Raw genomic sequence first — 22679 nt, forward strand, 5'->3', positions numbered from 1 at the left:
CATCCTGTATGCTTCCCTCACTCTCACCTTATCCTGTATTCTCCCCACACTCTCACCTTAACCTGTATTCTCCCCTCACTCTCACCTTATCCTGTATTCTCCCCTCACTCTCACCTTATCCTGTATGCTCCCCACGCTCTCACCTTATCCTGTATTCTCCCCTCACTCTCACCTTATCCTGTATGCTCCCCTCACTCTCACCTTGTCCTGTATGCTCCCCTCACCCTATCCTGTATGCTCCCCACACTCTCAACTTACCCTGTATTCTCCCCTCACTCTCACCTTGTCCTGTATTCTTCCCTCACTCTCACCTTATCCTGTATTCTCCCCTCACTCTCACCTTGTCCTGTATGCTCCCCTCAACCTATCCTGTATGCTCCCCACACTCTCAACTTATCCTGTATTCTCCCCTCACTCTCATCTTATCCTGTATTCTCCCCTCACTCTCATCTTATCCTGTATTCTCCCCTCACTCTCACCTTATCCTGTATGCTCTCCTCACTCTCACCTTATCCTGTATTCTCCCCACACTCTCACCTTGTCCTGTATTCTCCCCTCACTCTCACCTTATCCTGTATGCTCCCCACACTCTCACCTTATCCTGTATTCTCCCCACACTCTCACCTTATCCTGTATGCTCCCCTCACTCTCACCTAATCCTGTATGCTCCCCACACCCTCACTTTATCCTGTATTCTTCCCACACTCTCACCTTATCCTGTATTCTCCCCTCACTCTCACCTTATCCTGTATGCTCCCCACACTCTCACCATATCCTGTATGCTCTCCCCCTCTCTCACCTTATCCTGTATGCTCCCCTCGCTCTCACCTTCTCCTGTATGCTCCCCTCACTCTCACCTTATCCTGTATGCTCCCCACACTCTCACATTACAATGTATGCTCCCCTCGCTCTCACCTTATCCTGTATTCTCCTCTCACTCTCACCTTACCCTGTATGCTCCCCACACCCTCACCTTATCCAGTGTGCTCCCCACACTCTCACCTTATCCTCTAAGCTCCCCTCGCTCTCACCTTATCCTGTATGCTCCCCACACCTCACCTTATCCTGTATGCTCTCCCCCTCTCTCACCTTACCCTGTATGCTCTCCTCCACTCTCACCTTATCCTGTATGTTCCCCTCACTCTCACCTTATCCTGTATGCTCCCCTCACTCTCACCTTATCCTGTATGCTCTACCCCACTCTCACCTTATCCTGTATGCTCCCCTCACTCTCACCTTATCCTTTCTGCTCCCCTCACTCTCAGCTTACCCTGTATGCTCCCCTCACTCTCACCTTATCCTGTATGCTCCCCACACTCTCACCTTATCCTGTATTATCCCCTCACTCTCACCTTATCCTGTATTCTACCGTCACTCAAACATTATCCTATATTATCCCCACACTCTCACCTTATCCTGTATTCTCCCCACACTCTCACGTTATCCCGTATTCTCCTCTCACTCTCACCTTATCCCGTATTCTCCCCTCACTCTCACCTTATCCCGTATGCTCCCCACACTCTCACCTTATCCCGTATTCTCCCCACACTCTCACCTTATCCTGTATTCTCCCCTCACTCTCACCTTATCCTGTATGCTCCCCACACTCTCACCTTATCCTGTATTCTCCCCACACTCTCACCTTATCCTGTATGCTCCCCACACTCTCACCTTATCCTGTATTCTCCCCTCACTCTCACCATATCCTGTATGCTCCCCACACTCTCACCTTATCCTGTATTCTTCCCACACTCTCACCTTATCCTGTATTCTCCCCTCACTCTCACCTTATCCTGTATGCTCCCCACACTCTCACCATATCCTGTATGCTCTCCCCCTCTCTCACCTTATCCTGTATGCTCCCCTCGTTCTCACCTTAACCTGTATGCTCCCCTCACTCTCACCTTTTCCTGTATGCTCCCCACACTCTCACATTACAATGTATGCTCCCCTCGCTCTCACCTTATCCTGTATTCTCCCCTCACTCTCACCTTACCCTGCATGCTACCCACACCCTCACCTTATCCTGTATGCTCCCCACACTCTCACCTTATTCTCTATGCTCCCCTCGCTCTCACCTTTTCCTGTATGCTCCCCACACCTCACCTTATCCTGTATGCTCTCCCCCTCTCTCACCTTACCCTGTATGCTCTCCTCCCCTCTCACCTTATCCTGTATGTTCCCCTCACTCTCACCTTATCCTGTATGCTCCCCTCACTCTCACCTTATCCTGTATGCTCTACCCCACTCTCACCTTATCCTGTATGCTCCCCTCACTCTCACCTTATCCTGTCTGCTCCCCTCACTCTCAGCTTACCCTGTATGCTCCCCTCACTCTCACCTTATCCTGTATGCTCCCCACACTCTCACCTTATCCTGTATTATCCCCTCACTCTCACCTTATCCTGTATTCTACCGTCACTCAAACCTTATCCTGTATTATCCCCACACTCTCACCTTATCCTGTATTCTCCCCACACTCTCACTTTGTCATGTATTCTCCCCACACTCTCACCTTATCCTGTATTCTCCCCACACTCTCACCTTATCCTGTATTATCCCCTCACTCTCACCTTATCCTGTATTCTACCGTCACTCAAACCTTATCCTGTATTATCCCCACACTCTCACCTTATCCTGTATTCTGCCCACACTCTCACTTTGTCCTGTATTCTCCCCACACTCTCACCTTATCCTGTATTCTCCCCACACTCTCACCTTATCCTGTATTCTCTCCTCACTCTCACCTTATCCAGTATGCTCCCCTCACTCTCACCTTATCCTGTATTCTCCCCACACTCTCACTTTATCCTGTATTCTCCCCACACTCTCACCTTATCCTGTATTCTCCCCACACTCCCACCTTATCCTGTATGCTCCCCTCACTCTCAACTTATCCTGTATTCTCCCCTCACTCTCAACTTATCCTGTATGCTCCCCACACTCTCACCTTGTCCAGTATTCTCCCCATACCCTCACCTTGTCCTGTATTCTCCCCTCTCTCTCACCTTATCCCGTATTCTCCCCACACTCTCACCTTATCCCGTATTCTCCCTTCACTCTCACCTTATCCTGTATTCTCCCCTCACTCTCCCCTTATCCGGTATGCTCCCCTCACTCTCACCTTATCAAGTATTCTCCCCACACTCTCACCTTATCCCGTATTCTCCCCACACTCTCACCTTATCCTGTATTCTCCCCACACTCTCACCTTATCCTGTATGCTCCCCACACTCTCACTTTATCCTGTATTCTCCCCACACTGTCACCTTATCCTGTATTCTCCCCACACTCTCACCTTATCCTGTGTGCTCCCCACACTCTCACCTTATCCTGTATTCTCCCCTCACCCTCACCTTATCCTGTATTCTCCCCTCACTCTCACCTTGTCCTGTATGCTCCCCTCACCCTATCCTGTATGATCCCCAGACTCTCAACTTATCCTGTATTCTCCCCTCACTCTCATCTTATCCTGTATTCTCCACTCACTCTCACCTTGTCCTGTATGCTCCCCTCACTCTCACCTTATCCTGTATTCTCCGCTCACCCTATCCTGTATGCTCCCCACACTCTCACCTTATCCTGTATTCTCCGCTCACCCTATCCTGTATGCTCCCCACACTCTCACCTTATCCTGTATGCTCCCCACACTCTCACCGTGTCCTGTATTCTCCCCACACTCTCACCTTATCCTGTATGCTCCCCTCACCCTATCCTGTATGATCCCCAGACTCTCAACTTATCCTGTATTCTCCCCTCACTCTCATCTTATCCTGTATTCTCCCCTCACTCTCACCTTGTCCTGTATGCTCCCCTCACTCTCACCTTATCCTGTATTCTCCGCTCACCCTATCCTGTATGCTCCCCACACTCTCACCTTATCCTGTATGCTCCCCACACTCTCACCTTGTCCTGTATTCTCCCCTCACTCTCACCTTGTCCTGTATGCTCCCCTCACTCTCACCTTATCCTGTATTCTCCGCTCACCCTATCCTGTATGCTCCCCACACTCTCACCTTATCCTGTATGCTCCCCACACTCTCACCTTGTCCTGTATTCTCCCCACACTCTCACCTTATCCTGTATTCTCCCCTCACTCTCACCTTATCCTGTATTCTCCCCACACCCTCACCTTATCCTGTATTCTCCCCACACTCTCACCTTATCCTGTATACTCCCCTCACTCTCACCTTATCCTGTATGCTCCCCTCACTCTCACCTTATCCTGTATTCTCCCCTCACTCTCACCTTATCCTGTATGCTCCCCTCACTCTCACCTTATCCTGTATTCTCCCCACACTCTCACCTTATCCTGTATTCTCCCCACACTCTCACCTTATCCTGTATGCTCCCCTCACTCTCACCTTATCCTTTATTCTCCCCACACTCTCACCTCATCCTGTATTCTCCCCACACTCTCACCTTATCCTGTATGCTCACTACACTCTCACCTTGTCCTGTATTCTCCCCTCACTCTCACCTTATCCTGTATGCTCCCCTCACTCTCACCTTGTCCTGTATTCTCCCCTCACTCTCACCTTATCCTGTATTCTCCCCTCACTCTCACCTTATCCTGTATTCTCCCCACACCCTCACCTTATCCTGTATTCTCCCCACACTCTCACCTTATCCTGTATGCTCCACTCACTCTCATCTTATCCTGTATGCTCCCCTCACTCTCACCTTATCCTGTATTCTCCCCACACTCTCTCCTTATCCTGTATTCTCCCCACACTCTCACCTTATCCTGTATGCTCCCCTCACTCTCACCTTATCCTTTATTCTCCCCACACTCTCACCTTATCCTGTATTCTCCCCGCACTCTCACCTTATCCTATAATCTCCCCACACTCTCACCTTATCCTGTATTCTCCCCTAACTCTCACCTTATCCTGTATTCTCCCCACACTCTCACCTTATCCTGTATTCTCCCCTCACTCTCACCTTATCCTGCATTCTCCCCACACTCTCACCTTATCCTGTATGCTCCCCTCACTCTCGCCTTGTCCTGTATGCTCCCCTCACTCTCACCTTGTCCTGTATGCTCCCCTCACCCTATCCTGTATGCTCCCCACACTCTCAACTTATCCTGTATTCTCCCCTCACTCACACCTTATCCTGTATTCTCCCCACACTCTCACCTTATCCTGTATTCTCCCCACACTCTCACCTTATCCTGTATTCTCCCCTCACACTCACCTTATCCTGAATTCTCCCCTCACACTCACCTTGTCCTGTATTCTCCCCTCACTCTCACCTTATCCTGTATGCTCCCTTCACTCTCACCTTATCCTGTATTCTCCTCTCACCTTATCCTGTATTCTCTCCACACTCGCACCTTATCCTGTATTCTCCCCACACTCTCACCTTATCATGTATGCTCCCCACACTCTCACCTTGTCCTGTATGCTCCCCTCACTCTCACCTTATCCTGTATGCTTCCCTCACTCTCACCTTATCCTGTATTCTCCCCACACTCTCACCTTAACCTGTATTCTCCCCTCACTCTCACCTTATCCTGTATTCTCCCCTCACTCTCACCTTATCCTGTATGCTCCCCACGCTCTCACCTTATCCTGTATTCTCCCCTCACTCTCACCTTATCCTGTATGCTCCCCTCACTCTCACCTTGTCCTGTATGCTCCCCTCACCCTATCCTGTATGCTCCCCACACTCTCAACTTACCCTGTATTCTCCCCTCACTCTCACCTTGTCCTGTATTCTTCCCTCACTCTCACCTTATCCTGTATTCTCCCCTCACTCTCACCTTGTCCTGTATGCTCCCCTCAACCTATCCTGTATGCTCCCCACACTCTCAACTTATCCTGTATTCTCCCCTCACTCTCATCTTATCCTGTATTCTCCCCTCACTCTCATCTTATCCTGTATTCTCCCCTCACTCTCACCTTATCCTGTATGCTCCCCTCTCTCTCACCTTATCCTGTATTCTCCCCACACTCTCACCTTGTCCTGTATTCTCCCCTCACTCTCACCTTATCCTGTATGCTCCCCACATTCTCACCTTATCCTGTATTCTCCCCACACTCTCACCTTATCCTGTATGCTCTCCCCCTCTCTCACCTTACCCTGTATGCTCTCCTCCCCTCTCACCTTATCCTGTATGTTCCCCTCACTCTCACCTTATCCTGTATGCTCCCCTCACTCTCACCTTATCCTGTATGCTCTACCCCACTCTCACCTTATCCTGTATTCTCCCCACACTCTCACCTTATCCTGTATGCTCCCCTCACTCTCACCTTATCCTTTATTCTCCCCACACTCTCACCTCATCCTGTATTCTCCCCACACTCTCACCTTATCCTGTATGCTCACTACACTCTCACCTTGTCCTGTATTCTCCCCTCACTCTCACCTTATCCTGTATGCTCCCCTCACTCTCACCTTGTCCTGTATTCTCCCCTCACTCTCACCTTATCCTGTATTCTCCCCTCACTCTCACCTTATCCTGTATTCTCCCCACACCCTCACCTTATCCTGTATTCTCCCCACACTCTCACCTTATCCTGTATGCTCCACTCACTCTCATCTTATCCTGTATGCTCCCCTCACTCTCACCTTATCCTGTATGCTCCCCTCACTCTCACCTTATCCTGTATTCTCCCCACACTCTCTCCTTATCCTGTATTCTCCCCACACTCTCACCTTATCCTGTATTCTCCCCACACTCTCACCTTATCCTGTATTCTCCCCTCACACTCACCTTATCCTGAATTCTCCCCTCACACTCACCTTGTCCTGTATTCTCCCCTCACTCTCACCTTATCCTGTATGCTCCCTTCACTCTCACCTTATCCTGTATTCTCCTCTCACCTTATCCTGTATTCTCTCCACACTCGCACCTTATCCTGTATTCTCCCCACACTCTCACCTTATCATGTATGCTCCCCACACTCTCACCTTGTCCTGTATGCTCCCCTCACTCTCACCTTATCCTGTATGCTTCCCTCACTCTCACCTTATCCTGTATTCTCCCCACACTCTCACCTTAACCTGTATTCTCCCCTCACTCTCACCTTATCCTGTATTCTCCCCTCACTCTCACCTTATCCTGTATGCTCCCCACGCTCTCACCTTATCCTGTATTCTCCCCTCACTCTCACCTTATCCTGTATGCTCCCCTCACTCTCACCTTGTCCTGTATGCTCCCCTCACCCTATCCTGTATGCTCCCCACACTCTCAACTTACCCTGTATTCTCCCCTCACTCTCACCTTGTCCTGTATTCTTCCCTCACTCTCACCTTATCCTGTATTCTCCCCTCACTCTCACCTTGTCCTGTATGCTCCCCTCAACCTATCCTGTATGCTCCCCACACTCTCAACTTATCCTGTATTCTCCCCTCACTCTCATCTTATCCTGTATTCTCCCCTCACTCTCATCTTATCCTGTATTCTCCCCTCACTCTCACCTTATCCTGTATGCTCCCCTCTCTCTCACCTTATCCTGTATTCTCCCCACACTCTCACCTTGTCCTGTATTCTCCCCTCACTCTCACCTTATCCTGTATGCTCCCCACATTCTCACCTTATCCTGTATTCTCCGCACACTCTCACCTTATCCTGTATGCTCCCCTCACTCTCACCTAATCCTGTATGCTCCCCACACCCTCACCTTATCCTGTATTCTTCCCACACTCTCACCTTATCCTGTATTCTCCCCTCACTCTCACCTTATCCTGTATGCTCCCCACACTCTCACCATATCCTGTATGCTCTCCCCCTCTCTCACCTTATCCTGTATGCTCCCCTCGCTCTCACCTTCTCCTGTTCTCCCCTCACTCTCACCTTATCCTGTATGCTCCCCACACTCTCACATTACAATGTATGCTCCCCTCGCTCTCACCTTATCCTGTATTCTCCTCTCACTCTCACCTTACCCTGTATGCTCCCCACACCCTCACCTTATCCTGTGTGCTCCCCACACTCTCACCTTATCCTCTATGCTCCCCTCGCTCTCACCTTATCCTGTATGCTCCCCACACCTCACCTTATCCTGTATGCTCTCCCCCTCTCTCACCTTACCCTGTATGCTCTCCTCCACTCTCACCTTATCCTGTATGTTCCCCTCACTCTCACCTTATCCTGTATGCTCCCCTCACTCTCACCTTATCCTGTATGCTCTACCCCACTCTCACCTTATCCTGTATGCTCCCCTCACTCTCACCTTATCCTGTCTGCTCCCCTCACTCTCAGCTTACCCTGTATGCTCCCCTCACTCTCACCTTATCCTGTATGCTCCCCACACTCTCACCTTATCCTGTATTATCCCCTCACTCTCACCTTATCCTGTATTCTACCGTCACTCAAACCTTATCCTGTATTATCCCCACACTCTCACCTTATCCTGTATTCTCCCCACACTCTCACGTTATCCCGTATTCTCCTCACACTCTCACCTTATCCCGTATTCTCCCCTCACTCTCACCTTATCCCGTATGCTCCCCACACTCTCACCTTATCCCGTATTCTCCCCACACTCTCACCTTATCCTGTATTCTCCCCTCACTCTCACCTTATCCTGTATGCTCCCCACACTCTCACCTTATCCTGTATTCTCCCCACACTCTCACCTTATCCTGTATGCTCCCCACACTCTCACCTTATCCTGTATTCTCCCCTCACTCTCACCATATCCTGTATGCTCCCCACACTCTCACCTTATCCTGTATTCTTCCCACACTCTCACCTTATCCTGTATTCTCCCCTCACTCTCACCTTATCCTGTATGCTCCCCACACTCTCACCATATCCTGTATGCTCTCCCCCTCTCTCACCTTATCCTGTATGCTCCCCTCGCTCTCACCTTAACCTGTATGCTCCCCACACTCTCACCTTTTCCTGTATGCTCCCCACACTCTCACATTACAATGTATGCTCCCCTCGCTCTCACCTTATCCTGTATTCTCCTCTCACTCTCACCTTACCCTGTATGCTCCCCACACCCTCACCTTATCCTGTGTGCTCCCCTCACTCTCACCTTATACTCTATGCTCCCCTCGCTCTCACCTTATCCTGTATGCTCCCCACACCTCACCTTATCCTGTATGCTCTCCCCCTCTCTCACCTTACCCTGTATGCTCTCCTCCACTCTCACCTTATCCTGTATGTTCCCCTCACTCTCACCTTATCCTGTATGCTCCCCTCACTCTCACCTTATCCTGTATGCTCTACCCCACTCTCACCTTATCCTGTATGCTCCCCTCACTCTCACCTTATCCTGTCTGCTCCCCTCACTCTCAGCTTACCCTGTATGCTCCCCTCACTCTCACCTTATCCTGTATGCTCCCCACACTCTCACCTTATCCTGTATTATCCCCTCACTCTCACCTTATCCTGTATTCTACCGTCACTCAAACCTTATCCTGTATTATCCCCACACTCTCACCTTATCCTGTATTCTCCCCACACTCTCACGTTATCCCGTATTCTCCTCTCACTCTCACCTTATCCCGTATTCTCCCCTCACTCTCACCTTATCCCGTATGCTCCCCACACTCTCACCTTATCCCGTATTCTCCCCACACTCTCACCTTATCCTGTATTCTCCCCTCACTCTCACCTTATCCTGTATGCTCCCCACACTCTCACCTTATCCTGTATTCTCCCCACACTCTCACCTTATCCTGTATGCTCCCCACACTCTCACCTTATCCTGTATTCTCCCCTCACTCTCACCATATCCTGTATGCTCCCCACACTCTCACCTTATCCTGTATTCTTCCCACACTCTCACCTTATCCTGTATTCTCCCCTCACTCTCACCTTATCCTGTATGCTCCCCACACTCTCACCATATCCTGTATGCTCTCCCCCTCTCTCACCTTATCCTGTATGCTCCCCTCGCTCTCACCTTAACCTGTATGCTCCCCTCACTCTCACCTTTTCCTGTATGCTCCCCACACTCTCACATTACAATGTATGCTCCACTCGCTCTCACCTTATCCTGTATTCTCCCCTCACTCTCACCTTACCCTGTATGCTCCCCACACCCTCACCTTATCCTGTATGCTCCCCACACTCTCACCTTATCCTCTATGCTCCCCTCACTCTCACCTTTTCCTGTATGCTCCCCACACCTCACCTTATCCTGTATGCTCTCCCCCTCTCTCACCTTACCCTGTATGCTCTCCTCCCCTCTCACCTTATCCTGTATGTTCCCCTCACTCTCACCTTATCCTGTATGCTCCCCTCACTCTCACCTTATCCTGTATGCTCTACCCCACTCTCACCTTATCCTGTATGCTCCCCTCACTCTCACCTTATCCTGTCTGCTCCCCTCACTCTCAGCTTACCCTGTATGCTCCCCTCACTCTCACCTTATCCTGTATGCTCCCCACACTCTCACCTTATCCTGTATTATCCCCTCACTCTCACCTTATCCTGTATTCTACCGTCACTCAAACCTTATCCTGTATTATCCCCACACTCTCTCCTTATCCTGTATTCTCCCCACACTCTCACCTTATCCTGTATGCTCCCCTCACTCTCACCTTATCCTTTATTCTCCCCACACTCTCACCTTATCCTGTATTCTCCCCGCACTCTCACCTTATCCTGTAATCTCCCCACACTCTCACCTTATCCTGTATTCTCCCCTAACTCTCACCTTATCCTGTATTCTCCCCACACTCTCACCTTATCCTGTATTCTCCCCTCACTCTCACCTTATCCTGCATTCTCCCCACACTCTCACCTTATCCTGTATGCTCCCCTCACTCTCGCCTTGTCCTGTATGCTCCCCTCACTCTCACCTTGTCCTGTATGCTCCCCTCACCCTATCCTGTATGCTCCCCACACTCTCAACTTATCCTGTATTCTCCCCTCACTCACACCTTATCCTGTATTCTCCCCACACTCTCACCTTATCCTGTATTCTCCCCACACTCTCACCTTATCCTGTATTCTCCCCTCACACTCACCTTATCCTGAATTCTCCCCTCACACTCACCTTGTCCTGTATTCTCCCCTCACTCTCACCTTATCCTGTATGCTCCCTTCACTCTCACCTTATCCTGTATTCTCCTCTCACCTTATCCTGTATTCTCTCCACACTCGCACCTTATCCTGTATTCTCCCCACACTCTCACCTTATCATGTATGCTCCCCACACTCTCACCTTGTCCTGTATGCTCCCCTCACTCTCACCTTATCCTGTATGCTTCCCTCACTCTCACCTTATCCTGTATTCTCCCCACACTCTCACCTTAACCTGTATTCTCCCCTCACTCTCACCTTATCCTGTATTCTCCCCTCACTCTCACCTTATCCTGTATGCTCCCCACGCTCTCACCTTATCCTGTATTCTCCCCTCACTCTCACCTTATCCTGTATGCTCCCCTCACTCTCACCTTGTCCTGTATGCTCCCCTCACCCTATCCTGTATGCTCCCCACACTCTCAACTTACCCTGTATTCTCCCCTCACTCTCACCTTGTCCTGTATTCTTCCCTCACTCTCACCTTATCCTGTATTCTCCCCTCACTCTCACCTTGTCCTGTATGCTCCCCTCAACCTATCCTGTATGCTCCCCACACTCTCAACTTATCCTGTATTCTCCCCTCACTCTCATCTTATCCTGTATTCTCCCCTCACTCTCATCTTATCCTGTATTCTCCCCTCACTCTCACCTTATCCTGTATGCTCCCCTCTCTCTCACCTTATCCTGTATTTTCCCCACACTCTCACCTTGTCCTGTATTCTCCCCTCACTCTCACCTTATCCTGTATGCTCCCCACATTCTCACCTTATCCTGTATTCTCCCCACACTCTCACCTTATCCTGTATGCTCCCCTCACTCTCACCTAATCCTGTATGCTCCCCACACCCTCACCTTATCCTGTATTCTTCCCACACTCTCACCTTATCCTGTATTCTCCCCTCACTCTCACCTTATCCTGTATGCTCCCCACACTCTCACCATATCCTGTATGCTCTCCCCCTCTCTCACCTTATCCTGTATGCTCCCCTCGCTCTCACCTTCTCCTGTATGCTCCCCTCACTCTCACCTTATCCTGTATGCTCCCCACACTCTCACATTACAATGTATGCTCCCCTCGCTCTCACCTTATCCTGTATTCTCCTCTCACTCTCACCTTACCCTGTATGCTCCCCACACCCTCACCTTATCCTGTGTGCTCCCCACACTCTCACCTTATCCTCTATGCTCCCCTCGCTCTCACCTTATCCTGTATGCTCCCCACACCTCACCTTATCCTGTATGCTCTCCCCCTCTCTCACCTTACCCTGTATGCTCTCCTCCACTCTCACCTTATCCTGTATGTTCCCCTCACTCTCACCTTATCCTGTATGCTCCCCTCACTCTCACCTTATCCTGTATGCTCTACCCCACTCTCACCTTATCCTGTATGCTCCCCTCACTCTCACCTTATCCTGTCTGCTCCCCTCACTCTCAGCTTACCCTGTATGCTCCCCTCACTCTCACCTTATCCTGTATGCTCCCCACACTCTCACCTTATCCTGTATTATCCCCTCACTCTCACCTTATCCTGTATTCTACCGTCACTCAAACCTTATCCTGTATTATCCCCACACTCTCACCTTATCCTGTATTCTCCCCACACTCTCACGTTATCCCGTATTCTCCTCTCACTCTCACCTTATCCCGTATTCTCCCCTCACTCTCACCTTATCCCGTATGCTCCCCACACTCTCACCTTATCCCGTATTCTCCCCACACTCTCAACTTATCCTGTATTCTCCCCTCACTCTCACCTTATCCTGTATGCTCCCCACACTCTCACCTTATCCTGTATTCTCCCCACACTCTCACCTTAACCTGTATGCTCCCCACACTCTCACCTTATCCTGTATTCTCCCCTCACTCTCACCATATCCTGTATGCTCCCCACACTCTCACCTTATCCTGTATTCTTCCCACACTCTCACCTTATCCTGTATTCTCCCCTCACTCTCACCTTATCCTGTATGCTCCCCACACTCTCACCATATCCTGTATGCTCTCCCCCTCTCTCACCTTATCCTGTATGCTCCCCTCGCTCTCACCTTAACCTGTATGCTCCCCTCACTCTCACCTTTTCCTGTATGCTCCCCACACTCTCACATTACAATGTATGCTCCCCTCGCTCTCACCTTATCCTGTATTCTACCCTCACTCTCACCTTACCCTGTATGCTCCCCACACCCTCACCTTATCCTGTATGCTCCCCACACTCTCACCTTATCCTCTATGCTCCCCTCGCTCTCACCTTTTCCTGTATGCTCCCCACACCTCACCTTATCCTGTATGCTCTCCCCCTCTCTCACCTTACCCTGTATGCTCTCCTCCCCTCTCACCTTATCCTGTATGTTCCCCTCACTCTCACCTTATCCTGTATGCTCCCCTCACTCTCACCTTATCCTGTATGCTCTACCCCACTCTCACCTTATCCTGTATGCTCCCCTCACTCTCACCTTATCCTGTCTGCTCCCCTCACTCTCAGCTTACCCTGTATGCTCCCCTCACTCTCACCTTATCCTGTATGCTCCCCACACTCTCACCTTATCCTGTATTATCCCCTCACTCTCACCTTATCCTGTATTCTACCGTCACTCAAACCTTATCCTGTATTATCCCCACACTCTCACCTTATCCTGTATTCTCCCCACACTCTCACTTTGTCATGTATTCTCCCCACACTCTCACCTTATCCTGTATTCTCCCCACACTCTCACCTTATCCTGTATTATCCCCTCACTCTCACCTTATCCTGTATTCTACCGTCACTCAAACCTTATCCTGTATTATCCCCACACTCACACCTTATCCTGTATTCTGCCCACACTCTCACTTTGTCCTGTATTCTCCCCACACTCTCACCTTATCCTGTATTCTCCCCACACTCTCACCTTATCCTGTATTCTCTCCTCACTCTCACCTTATCCAGTATGCTCCCCTCACTCTCACCTTATCCTGTATTCTCCCCACACTCTCACTTTATCCTGTATTCTCCCCACACTCTCACCTTATCCTGTATTCTCCCCACACTCCCACCTTATCCTGTATGCTCCCCTCACTCTCAACTTATCCTGTATTCTCCCCTCACTCTCAACTTATCCTGTATGCTCCCCACACTCTCACCTTGTCCAGTATTCTCCCCATACCCTCACCTTGTCCTGTATTCTCCCCTCACTCTCACCTTATCCCGTATTCTCCCCGCACTCTCACCTTATCCCGTATTCTCCCTTCACTCTCACCTTATCCTGTATTCTCCCCTCACTCTCCCCTTATCCGGTATGCTCCCCTCACTCTCACCTTATCCCGTATTCTCCCCACACTCTCACCTTATCCTCTATGCTCCCCTCGCTCTCACCTTATCCTGTATGCTCCCCACACCTCACCTTATCCTGTATGCTCTCCCCCTCTCTCACCTTACCCTGTATGCTCTCCTCCACTCTCACCTTATCCTGTATGATCCCCTCACTCTCACCTTATCCTGTATGCTCCCCTCACTCTCACCTTATCCTGTATGCTCTACCCCACTCTCACCTTATCCTGTATGCTCCCCTCACTCTCACCTTATCCTGTCTGCTCCCCTCACTCTCAGCTTACCCTGTATGCTCCCCTCACTCTCACCTTATCCTGTATGCTCCCCACACTCTCACCTTATCCTGTATTATCCCCTCACTCTCACCTTATCCTGTATTCTACCGTCACTCAAACCTTATCCTGTATTATCCCCACACTCTCACCTTATCCTGTATTCTCCCCACACTCTCACGTTATCCCGTATTCTCCTCTCACTCTCACCTTATCCCGTATTCTCCACTCACTCTCACCTTATCCCGTATGCTCCCCACACTCTCACCTTATCCCGTATTCTCCCCACACTCTCATCTTATCCTGTATTCTCCCCTCACTCTCACCTTATCCTGTATGCTCCCCACACTCTCACCTTATCCTGTATTCTCCCCACACTCTCACCTTATCCTGTATGCTCCCCACACTCTCACCTTATCCTGTATTCTCCCCTCACTCTCACCATATCCTGTATGCTCCCCACACTCTCACCTTATCCTGTATTCTTCCCACACTCTCACCTTATCCTGTATTCTCCCCTCACTCTCACCTTATCCTGTATGCTCCCCACACTCTCACCATATCCTGTATGTTCTCCCCCTCTCTCACCTTATCCTGTATGCTCCCCTCGCTCTCACCTTAACCTGTATGCTCCCCTCACTCTCACCTTTTCCTGTATGCTCCCCACACTCTCACATTACAATGTATGCTCCCCTCGCTCTCACCTTATCCTGTATTCTCCCCTCACTCTCACCTTACCCTGCATGCTCCCCACACCCTCACCTTATCCTGTATGCTCCCCACACTCTCATCTTATTCTCTATGCTCCCCTCGCTCTCACCTTTTCCTGTATGCTCCCCACACCTCACCTTATCCTGTATGCTCTCCCCCTCTCTCACCTTACCCTGTATGCTCTCCTCCCCTCTCACCTTATCCTGTATGTTCCCCTCACTCTCACCTTATCCTGTATGCTCCCCTCACTCTCACCTTATCCTGTATGCTCTACCCCACTCTCACCTTATCCTGTATGCTCCCCTCTCTCTCACCTTATCCTGTCTGCTCCCCTCACTCTCAGCTTACCCTGTATGCTCCCCTCACTCTCACCTTATCCTGTATGCTCCCCACACTCTCACCTTATCCTGTATTATCCCCTCACTCTCACCTTATCCTGTATTCTACCGTCACTCAAACCTTATCCTGTATTATCCCCACACTCTCACCTTATCCTGTATTCTCCCCACACTCTCACTTTGTCATGTATTCTCCCCACACTCTCACCTTATCCTGTATTCTCCCCACACTCTCACCTTATCCTGTATTATCCCCTCACTCTCACCTTATCCTGTATTCTACCGTCACTCAAACCTTATCCTGTATTATCCCCACACTCTCACCTTATCCTGTATTCTGCCCACACTCTCACTTTGTCCTGTATTCTCCCCACACTCTCACCTTATCCTGTATTCTCCCCACACTCTCACCTTATCCTGTATTCTCTCCTCACTCTCACCTTATCCAGTATGCTCCCCTCACTCTCACCTTATCCTGTATTCTCCCCACACTCTCACTTTATCCTGTATTCTCCCCACACTCTCACCTTATCCTGTATTCTCCCCACACTCCCACCTTATCCTGTATGCTCCCCTCACTCTCAACTTATCCTGTATTCTCCCCTCACTCTCAACTTATCCTGTATGCTCCCCACACTCTCACCTTGTCCAGTATTCTCCCCATACCCTCACCTTGTCCTGTATTCTCCCCTCACTCTCACCTTATCCCGTATTCTCCCCACACTCTCACCTTATCCCGTATTCTCCCTTCACTCTCACCTTACCCTGTATTCTCCCCTCACTCTCCCCTTATCCGGTATGCTCCCCTCACTCTCACCTTATCCCGTATTCTCCCCACACTCTCACCTTATCCCGTATTCTCCCCACATTCTCACCTTATCCTGTATTCTCCCCACACTCTCACCTTATCCTGTATGCTCCCCACACTCTCACTTTATCCTGTATTCTCCCCACACTGTCACCTTATCCTGTATTCTCCCCACACTCTCACCTTATCCTGTGTGCTCCCCACACTCTCACCTTATCCTGTATTCTCCCCTCACCCTCACCTTATCCTGTATTCTCCCCTCACTCTCACCTTGTCCTGTATGCTCCCCTCACCCTATCCTGTATGATCCCCAGACTCTCAACTTATCCTGTATTCTCCCCTCACTCTCATCTTATCCTGTATTCTCCCCTCACTCTCACCTTGTCCTGTATGCTCCCCTCACTCTCACCTTATCCTGTATTCTCCGCTCACCCTATCCTGTATGCTCCCCACACTCTCACCTTATCCTGTATTCTCCGCTCACCCTATCCTGTATGCTCCCCACACTCTCACCTTATCCTGTATGCTCCCCACACTCTCACCGTGTCCTGTATTCTCCCCACACTCTCACCTTATCCTGTATGCTCCCCTCACCCTATCCTGTATGATCCCCAGACTCTCAACTTATCCTGTATTCTCCCCTCACTCTCATCTTATCCTGTATTCTCCCCTCACTCTCACCTTGTCCTGTATGCTCCCCTCACTCTCACCTTATCCTGTATTCTCCGCTCACCCTATCCTGTATGCTCCCCACACTCTCACCTTATCCTGTATGCTCCCCTCACTCTCACCTTATCCTGTATTCTCCCCTCACTCTCACCTTATCCTGTATGCTCCCCTCACTCTCACCTTATCCTGTATTCTCCCCACACTCTCACCTTATCCTGTATTCTCCCCACACTCTCACCTTATCCTGTATGCTCCCCTCACTCTCACCTTATCCTTTATTCTCCCCACACTCTCACCTCATCCTGTATTCTCCCCACACTCTCACCTTATCCTGTATGCTCACTACACTCTCACCTTGTCCTGTATTCTCCCCTCACTCTCACCTTATCCTGTATGCTCCCCTCACTCTCACCTTGTCCTTTATTCTCCCCTCACTCTCACCTTATCCTGTATTCTCCCCTCACTCTCACCTTATCCTGTATTCTCCCCACACCCTCACCTTATCCTGTATTCTCCCCACACTCTCACCTTATCCTGTATGCTCCATTCACTCTCACCTTATCCTGTATGCTCCCCTCACTCTCACCTTATCCTGTATTCTCCCCTCACTCTCACCTTGTCCTGTATGCTCCCCTCACCCTATCCTGTATGATCCCCAGACTCTCAACTTATCCTGTATTCTCCCCTCACTCTCATCTTATCCTGTATTCTCCCCTCACTCTCACCTTGTCCTGTATGCTCCCCTCACTCTCACCTTATCCTGTATTCTCCGCTCACCCTATCCTGTATGCTCCCCACACTCTCACCTTATCCTGTATTCTCCGCTCACCCTATCCTGTATGCTCCCCACACTCTCACCTTATCCTGTATGCTCCCCACACTCTCACCGTGTCCTGTATTCTCCCCACACTCTCACCTTATCCTGTATGCTCCCCTCACCCTATCCTGTATGATCCCCAGACTCTCAACTTATCCTGTATTCTCCCCTCACTCTCATCTTATCCTGTATTCTCCCCTCACTCTCACCTTGTCCTGTATGCTCCCCTCACTCTCACCTTATCCTGTATTCTCCGCTCACCCTATCCTGTATGCTCCCCACACTCTCACCTTATCCTGTATGCTCCCCTCACTCTCACCTTATCCTGTATTCTCCCCTCACTCTCACCTTATCCTGTATGCTCCCCTCAATCTCACCTTATCCTGTATTCTCCCCACACTCTCACCTTATCCTGTATTCTCCCCACACTCTCACCTTATCCTGTATGCTCCCCTCACTCTCACCTTATCCTTTATTCTCCCCACACTCTCACCTCATCCTGTATTCTCCCCACACTCTCACCTTATCCTGTATGCTCACTACACTCTCACCTTGTCCTGTATTCTCCCCTCACTCTCACCTTATCCTGTATGCTCCCCTCACTCTCACCTTGTCCTGTATTCTCCCCTCACTCTCACCTTATCCTGTATTCTCCCCTCACTCTCACCTTATCCTGTATTCTCCCCACACCCTCACCTTATCCTGTATTCTCCCCACACTCTCACCTTATCCTGTATGCTCCACTCACTCTCACCTTATCCTGTATGCTCCCCTCACTCTCACCTTATCCTGTATGCTCCCCTCACTCTCACCTTATCCTGTATTCTCCCCACACTCTCTACTTATCCTGTATTCTCCCCACACTCTCACCTTATCCTGTATGCTCCCCTCACTCTCACCTTAGCCTTTATTCTCCCCACACTCTCACCTTATCCTGTATTCTCCCCGCACTCTCACCTTATCCTGTAATCTCCCCACACTCTCACCTTATCCTGTATTCTCCCCTCACTCTCACCTTATCCTGTATTCTCCCCACACTCTCACCTTATCCTGTATTCTCCCCTCACTCTCACCTTATCCTGCATTCTCCCCACACTCTCACCTTATCCTGTATGCTCCCCTCACTCTCGCCTTGTCCTGTATGCTCCCCTCACTCTCACCTTGTCCTGTATGCTCCCCTCACCCTATCCTGTATGCTGCCCACACTCTCAACTTATCCTGTATTCTCCCCTCACTCACACCTTATCCTGTATTCTCCCCACACTCTCACCTTATCCTGTATTCTCCCCACACTCTCACCTTATCCTGTATTCTCCCCTCACACTCACCTTATCCTGAATTCTCCCCTCACACTCACCTTGTCCTGTATTCTCCCCTCACTCTCACCTTATCCTGTATGCTCCCTTCACTCTCACCTTATCCTGTATTCTCCTCTCACCTTATCCTGTATTCTCTCCACACTCGCACCTTATCCTGTATTCTCCCCACACTCTCACCTTATCATGTATGCTCCCCACACTCTCACCTTGTCCTGTATGCTCCCCTCACTCTCACCTTATCCTGTATGCTTCCCTCACTCTCACCTTATCCTGTATTCTCCCCACACTCTCACCTTAACCTGTATTCTCCCCTCACTCTCACCTTATCCTGTATTCTCCCCTCACTCTCACCTTATCCTGTATGCTCCCCACGCTCTCACCTTATCCTGTATTCTCCCCTCACTCTCACCTTATCCTGTATGCTCCCCTCACTCTCACCTTGTCCTGTATGCTCCCCTCACCCTATCCTGTATGCTCCCCACACTCTCAACTTACCCTGTATTCTCCCCTCACTCTCACCTTGTCCTGTATTCTTCCCTCACTCTCACCTTATCCTGTATTCTCCCCTCACTCTCACCTTGTCCTGTATGCTCCCCTCAACCTATCCTGTATGCTCCCCACACTCTCAACTTATCCTGTATTCTCACCTCACTCTCATCTTATCCTGTATTCTCCCCTCACTCTCATCTTATCCTGTATTCTCCCCTCACTCTCACCTTGTCCTGTATGCTCCCCTCACTCTCACCTTATCCTGTATTCTCCGCTCACCCTATCCTGTATGCTCCCCACACTCTCACCTTATCCTGTATTCTCCGCTCACCCTATCCTGTATGCTCCCCACACTCTCACCTTATCCTGTATGCTCCCCACACTCTCACCGTGTCCTGTATTCTCCCCACACTCTCACCTTATCCTGTATGCTCCCCTCACCCTATCCTGTATGATCCCCAGACTCTCAACTTATCCTGTATTCTCCCCTCACTCTCATCTTATCCTGTATTCTCCCCTCACTCTCACCTTGTCCTGTATGCTCCCCTCACTCTCACCTTATCCTGTATTCTCCGCTCACCCTATCCTGTATGCTCCCCACACTCTCACCTTATCCTGTATGCTCCCCTCACTCTCACCTTATCCTGTATTCTCCCCTCACTCTCACCTTATCCTGTATGCTCCCCTCACTCTCACCTTATCCTGTATTCTCCCCACACTCTCACCTTATCCTGTATTCTCCCCACACTCTCACCTTATCCTGTATGCTCCCCTCACTCTCACCTTATCCTTTATTCTCCCCACACTCTCACCTCATCCTGTATTCTCCCCACACTCTCACCTTATCCTGTATGCTCACTACACTCTCACCTTGTCCTGTATTCTCCCCTCACTCTCACCTTATCCTGTATGCTCCCCTCACTCTCACCTTGTCCTTTATTCTCCCCTCACTCTCACCTTATCCTGTATTCTCCCCTCACTCTCACCTTATCCTGTATTCTCCCCACACCCTCACCTTATCCTGTATTCTCCCCACACTCTCACCTTATCCTGTATGCTCCATTCACTCTCACCTTATCCTGTATGCTCCCCTCACTCTCACCTTATCCTGTATTCTCCCCTCACTCTCACCTTGTCCTGTATGCTCCCCTCACCCTATCCTGTATGATCCCCAGACTCTCAACTTATCCTGTATTCTCCCCTCACTCTCATCTTATCCTGTATTCTCCCCTCACTCTCACCTTGTCCTGTATGCTCCCCTCACTCTCACCTTATCCTGTATTCTCCGCTCACCCTATCCTGTATGCTCCCCACACTCTCACCTTATCCTGTATTCTCCGCTCACCCTATCCTGTATGCTCCCCACACTCTCACCTTATCCTGTATGCTCCCCACACTCTCACCGTGTCCTGTATTCTCCCCACACTCTCACCTTATCCTGTATGCTCCCCTCACCCTATCCTGTATGATCCCCAGACTCTCAACTTATCCTGTATTCTCCCCTCACTCTCATCTTATCCTGTATTCTCCCCTCACTCTCACCTTGTCCTGTATGCTCCCCTCACTCTCACCTTATCTTGTATTCTCCGCTCACCCTATCCTGTATGCTCCCCACACTCTCACCTTATCCTGTATGCTCCCCTCACTCTCACCTTATCCTGTATTCTCCCCTCACTCTCACCTTATCCTGTATGCTCCCCTCAATCTCACCTTATCCTGTATTCTCCCCACACTCTCACCTTATCCTGTATTCTCCCCACACTCTCACCTTATCCTGTATGCTCCCCTCACTCTCACCTTATCCTTTATTCTCCCCACACTCTCACCTCATCCTGTATTCTCCCCACACTCTCACCTTATCCTGTATGCTCACTACACTCTCACCTTGTCCTGTATTCTCCCCTCACTCTCACCTTATCCTGTATGCTCCCCTCACTCTCACCTTGTCCTGTATTCTCCCCTCACTCTCACCTTATCCTGTATTCTCCCCTCACTCTCACCTTATCCTGTATTCTCCCCACACCCTCACCTTATCCTGTATTCTCCCCACACTCTCACCTTATCCTGTATGCTCCACTCACTCTCACCTTATCCTGTATGCTCCCCTCACTCTCACCTTATCCTGTATGCTCCCCTCACTCTCACCTTATCCTGTATTCTCCCCACACTCTCTACTTATCCTGTATTCTCCCCACACTCTCACCTTATCCTGTATGCTCCCCTCACTCTCACCTTAGCCTTTATTCTCCCCACACTCTCACCTTATCCTGTATTCTCCCCGCACTCTCACCTTATCCTGTAATCTCCCCACACTCTCACCTTATCCTGTATTCTCCCCTCACTCTCACCTTATCCTGTATTCTCCCCACACTCTCACCTTATCCTGTATTCTCCCCTCACTCTCACCTTATCCTGCATTCTCCCCACACTCTCATCTTATCCTGTATGCTCCCCTCACTCTCGCCTTGTCCTGTATGCTCCCCTCACTCTCACCTTGTCCTGTATGCTCCCCTCACCCTATCCTGTATGCTGCCCACACTCTCAACTTATCCTGTATTCTCCCCTCACTCACACCTTATCCTGTATTCTCCCCACACTCTCACCTTATCCTGTATTCTCCCCACACTCTCACCTTATCCTGTATTCTCCCCTCACACTCACCTTATCCTGAATTCTCCCCTCACACTCACCTTGTCCTGTATTCTCCCCTCACTCTCACCTTATCCTGTATGCTCCCTTCACTCTCACCTTATCCTGTATTCTCCTCTCACCTTATCCTGTATTCTCTCCACACTCGCACCTTATCCTGTATTCTCCCCACACTCTCACCTTATCATGTATGCTCCCCACACTCTCACCTTGTCCTGTATGCTCCCCTCACTCTCACCTTATCCTGTATGCTTCCCTCACTCTCACCTTATCCTGTATTCTCCCCACACTCTCACCTTAACCT

The sequence above is a fragment of the Taudactylus pleione genome, unplaced genomic scaffold, assembly GCF_031769625.1.
Source record: "Taudactylus pleione unplaced genomic scaffold, aTauple2 ptg000202l, whole genome shotgun sequence".
Taxonomy (NCBI): domain Eukaryota; kingdom Metazoa; phylum Chordata; class Amphibia; order Anura; family Myobatrachidae; genus Taudactylus; species Taudactylus pleione.